This window comes from Pelobates fuscus, chromosome 4 (genome assembly GCF_036172605.1).
Source record: "Pelobates fuscus isolate aPelFus1 chromosome 4, aPelFus1.pri, whole genome shotgun sequence".
Classification (NCBI taxonomy): domain Eukaryota; kingdom Metazoa; phylum Chordata; class Amphibia; order Anura; family Pelobatidae; genus Pelobates; species Pelobates fuscus.
In genome coordinates, this window is record NC_086320.1 from 33,762,178 (window position 1) to 33,768,177 (window position 6,000).

A 6,000-nucleotide genomic window follows, 5' to 3' on the forward strand; every position below is an offset into this window, starting at 1 on the left:
AGATAATGGTTTGTACTGGCCCCAAATATATTTGTATAATGTTATCATATCCCCTCTCAGGCGCCGTTTTTCCAAACTAAAGAGATTAAAAATGTTTAACCTTTCTTCGTAACTAAAGTGCTCCATTCCTTTTATCAATTTTGTAGCCCGTCTCTGCAGTTTTTCTAGTGCCATGATATCCTTCTTTAGAACAGGTGCCCAAGATTGCACAGCATATTCAAGGTGTGGTCTTACCAGCGATTTATAAAGAGGCAAAGTTACATTTGCAATGGAGGGGGGAGCGACGCCTTGTGGACCCCAGGTAAGATGTCTAACTGTTCAAATACGATGGAAGGGGAGCGGGGCATTCCTGGCACAGTAACAAACTACAGCAAGCTGTAGAGGGTGGTAACAGCCGGGATCTAGGGATATAGCTTTTGTTCACTCTCAGTATAATTTACATCAGAAAGGACCTTATAGACTAACAAAACATAACACAAAATGTAGTCTTCAGCAACTATCCTTGCTTTCAAAACAATGGGGCACTGCTTTCATAAAATAATCGTGAAGAATGCATGCTGCTATTGTTTCACCTCGCAATCATTCTTTCTATAGCCTACTGTTTGGTGGCAGTTTGTGTGTGTGATTTCCAGTAAACCTTGCATGACACATAACACTCACATAGTGCAATTTGTATCACAGTGTGAGACGGTGGCTGGTATAAATCACTTTCGCAGCAATAAAGAACCAAATGGCATTATCCGGACAAATGTTGCAATTCCCAAGTTATTTTAGAGCTTAACTCAACATCTTTCAGATATATATATATACCCAGGACATACTTGAAAACGAGAGAAATCTCAATGTATCCTTCCTGGTAAAATATTTTATAAATAAACAAGCAAATAAACAGAAAACGCAAAGTTTGAATATAAATATTTAATTTAAACGTATGTAGCAGAAACAAAATGTGTTTAATATATTCTTTGTTGTATAACTTGTGATGATGTGTTTGAAATATACAGATATTAATCTATCTGCCCGCCTGTCTACCTGAATCTCTGTCAGTCTACTTTGCCGCGTGGATATTAAGGGGTAATGTGTAAACATGAGCAAGATTTAACATTTCTGGTAAAAATAGACAAAATGAGAACATTCTCAGCTATTTTTCCACTTAGCATTTTTGATGGACCTTTTACATACAAGCATAATATTTATATTATCTATATATTTTGCAGTACACTGATAGGCGCATATAGGTGACCTTTTGGATTGTCCAGATCATTTTTTCCAAAACAACTGCGTGGACAAAATATGTCCAATCCGAAATGCCACATGAACGAAACCCAAATCACCTAAAACTTTTTTTTCTCAGTCAAATTAATTCGGACTAACCAAATTTTTTTTTTTTTTTGCACGCACTAGTCTAATAAGAATTATCCAATTTTCTATAAAGTCACACACACACATGTGTCTCACACACATTTTCTATAAAAAACACCATTATCTATAAAGTGGCAGGAAACAAAACAAAGTGCAAGTATTTCTTCAACAACCTTCCTGCAAACATCAGTTGAAAAATCTGTCTTTTAAGGGATCGATCCATTATTTCAAATCAAAACTCACTGATACAAATACTTACAACTGAGTTTTGAAGATTTATGTTTAAATGTGCAGATTTTACCCATGACATATTTAAAACAATGTACAAAAAAACAAAAAAAAAAACGCCTGTTTGAATGGTTTTTTTTTTATAACTATTATTTGATATCTTTATTTTGATGCATCTGTAATACATCTACTTCTGTGATGTTTTGTTTATCTGGGACAGACAGCAGACAATGGCTATTACTGTGCTAGAAAGGCTACCTCAGCCCCTGCCATTAGTTTCCCAATAGTTGCTGGGTCCCATTACAATGAGAATTATACATGAAGAGGTTGCATTTATAAAGAGCAATTATTCAGCCAATTTAGGGATGAACATCTTCCATATGTTAATCCTTTCATCTGACTTGTTTTGTTTTTAAAGGTCAAAGAAGGGCAGTTGAAGATCCACAGTAAGCCTACACAAATAGCAATATTTATGTCTTGAGGGATCTAGTAAGGGTTCCTTAATTCTTTATTTATAAACAAAGAAGCTCTTCCTAGGAAACTGAACAAGACTATGTCCCAGACACTTACCATTTTTAATTTAAATCTACCTGGGGCATATGTTGGTTATCTGCTTGCAATGGCTGGGAGGTAACAAGGTATTCAAATGTTGCTTGTTTGTGTGATAATAGAGAGGGACCAGATATAAATTCCTTAAATTCATTGCTTAGCAAAATCCAGGAATTCGGACTTACTGGAAACCCTGGAAGCGTGGAATCCGATACCTTCAGGAAAAGCATTACTGCCGGTAAAGAAAATAAATGGTAGGAAAAGCCCCCAGGTTATCACAGCATCTGTGAGCTATTCTCTGTAAAGCATTTCTGTCAGGTCAGCTGTGAGGATGATACCGGAAATACAAACAGAATATTTATTATTTCCAAAATTAATAAACTATTGGGGTTATTTGCGAAATTCCTCCAAACTTGCAAACTTCTGGTAAAATAGTTGGGAAGGATAAAAATAATCTGGTATGGTTAGATGCTAAAGGAAATTAAGGGACAATATCTCTTCACATCCCCTCTCCCCACTATGATTCCTTTCCTGCAACTGTCAAAAATAATAGTTCTCAATGAATAGTTTTCTAGCAACCTATTTCATTACCCCTACTTATACCCTTTGTGTCACTATACCCCACTCCCATGTATACCCCACTCCCATGTAAGCTCATTGAGCAGGGCCCTCAACCCCTTTGTTCCTGTGCGCCTACTTGTCTGGTTACAATTAATTGTCTGTTAGTCCACCCATTGTACAGCGATATGGAATATGCTGGTGCTATATAAATAATATAATAATAATAATATCTCTATAGTTTGTAAAAAAAAAAGAAATTGGAAAATTCTGTGAAAGGTACAGGAAAAGAAAAGGACGCAAACACAAAGTGTCCCCATCCCGTAAAATGTTTCAATATTCCTTGAGTTAGTTAAAATAATGTCTGTATATATATTTATATATTTATATATTTATATATATATATATATATGTATATATATATATATATATAAATAACCCACTAATAGACAAGGAGTTCAATAAACAAATACGTGTATATATACACACAGACGTCGACATATACTTACATAGATCCAGGCAGGTTTTTTTATAAATTTTCTTTAGTTAAACAAAATATTAATGTTTTACTCTATAAGACTACCTTTTATATCCCTTATGCAAATCTATTGTGTTCTAATTTTTTCTCCAAAAAACAGCTGTATATGATGTAATGACTTTGATTTCTGGGAGGCTATCTTTCTTCAACTAAACCACAACTCCAAGTTGTTTGCAGTTGATTTCAACCCTACAAAGTTAAGGGACCACAATAGTCACACGGGCCACTTCATCCCATTGAAATGGCCTGAATTCAGTGTTCCTGCAAGTTGAACCGGGCAATGTAAAACATTGTAGGGTTAAACATACCTCCAGTGGCTGTGACCCTGACAGACACTAGGCACGCTTCCTGCTGCAGCAACCAAGTACAACTCAGTCAGGTGACTTCAGCTCTTTGAGGAGCATTGGATTGGACCAACTCCGGAGAAGGCAACGCCTACTCCATGATGCCGCAGGAGGTGGAGAGGTGAGCAGGAAGTAAAAACACTTTTTCTTCATTTTTATAGCGAACATGAGGGAACACCTAACCAGATAGGTACACTAAAGCGGTAGGAATACAAGTTTGTTTTCTAACGCTTGTGTTCCTTTCAGTGAACATGATTGGCTGAGTCACTTCCTGGGTTTTAGGCAAACACTGCAGATGCTGAAAAGCATTGGAATTTCCAGCAAAATCAAAAACTTCTAATGTCAGTGTTTTTTAATTTCTTATTTATTTTGATTGCACATATTTCTCAGATTCTTAGCATGCCCTTTATGGTGGGCAATGCATTATGGGAACTATAGTTCTACAGAAGCTGGGGATCTATCTCTTCGCCATCTCTGCTCTAACCTCTGGGGAAAAGTATAAATAAAACATTCTAGTAGTTAGGCTTTCATGCAAAGGCATTTACAGTTTAATGTTCCTAAATACTCTTGTGTCTGAAAGTAAAATTTCACATGAACTTTAATCAGTGTCACTGTGTAACATATACTAAGTTCAGTTCGCACTGGGAGAGAAAACGCTTAACTTGACTTGCCAAATCATATATACAATTGTTATTTATTATTTAAATAACGGCAACAGCTTTTGCAGCCTTATATATAGAACACAGTGCGCATTGGCAGAAAAGAGCTCTAAGTATTGTTATTTTTGGTCAGCCACAACTGTGGAAATAAATAGATTAAAGAAATACGTATATAACACAATTTTACCAGAACGTATTGCAGAACACTGCAACAATAGGCTGCTTCAAGGAAACAATGATGTCGCAATTATCTGTTACTATTTTAAATAGATCTACACCCAATGCTATTGCAAAATTTATTTACGCTGTTTAATGAAAAAGAGAAGAATATTATGAGTTCAGATGGGTACCCGCAAGATTAGAATGATAGCATTATTAGGAATTCACCTATTTTTAATATTAAGTTATGCGGTAGTGATCCAATACTACCAGTGGGACAACAAGGACCATATATACTTCACATGTATATCTGATTTCTGGCTTGCCATGAGTAATTACATATTTATTGTCTAGCCTTATGGGACACAGGTATGGTAAGTATTGTAGTTAGTCTTGCGCACGGCAAAAAAACAAATATGTATGGTCGAACCACTTTGTTCAAAAATGTAAAAAAGTTAAATACAATTGGGGCAGACTAATTTTGGCCTATTTAGGTATGGCTCATCCAATTTGTGTTAACCAAATGGGAGTGATGTGCAGGACTTATCTTTCTGCATTTGTATCCATTTTTTGTATCACTTAGCCTTGTTACAATGCAGCCGCCCATCCCATGTGTTCCCTATTAAGGGTTAATAATGTATAGCGGTGTATATAAAAAATACCCCTTTCTGTCTCAGTAGAGATTTTTGCCAGAGGCTCAAGGAAGCAAGGTGAATGGTTAGAGTTAGGACCCACCTGGGGGGGTCTGCCTTGACGTTGGCAGGTGGGCTCATCCTCTCATGGCCATTGGAGGTAACTAAAAAAACTCCATTTGTTTAAAAATACATAGGGATTAAGGAGAGAGCGCAGGTAACTTGTTTTTCTTTGGTTTTTACTATATATTGGGGCTGATGTGTACTGTAGTCATTTGCAGCCGCCCAGTGATGGGAGTGAGCGCAGGACTTATCTTTCTGCATTTGTTAACCACTTATTATTATTATTATTTATAAAGCGCCAACAAGTTCCGTAGCGCTGTACAATGGGTGGACTAACAGACACGTAATTGTAACCAGACAAGTTGGACACACAGGAACAGAGGGATTGAGGGCCCTGCTCAATGAGCTTACATGCTAGAGGGAGTGGGGTAAAGTGACACAAAAGGTAAGGGTAGGGTAGTAAAGTAGGTTGCTGAGATAGTGTATATTAACGATAAAAGATTCAGAAAAAAATCAAACGAACCAAAAAGGAGTGAAATTGGGTCAATCGATGAACTGCGGAATATATTAATAAAATACGTTTTATGCATATATTTTGCAATAAATTAAGTGAAAGTACATTTTCTAGCCATTTGGGTCACAGATCAATTTAGAAAAAGTAACCGATAGAGGGGGTAAAAAATCTCTCTATATTTATTATATATAATCAATGTAGATTGCTATACGGCATCTCCTGTTATCCCTACTATTGCTCCCTTCTCACTTGATCTGTGAATACAATTCACATTTGTTGGCTGTTCCCTAGCTATTCATCATCATTTTTTTTGTGCCAAGGGTGGTATTCTGAAACACAAATCAAAATGAACATGCCCGACCATCGTGCGTTTGATTCGTGATCCGGCTACATT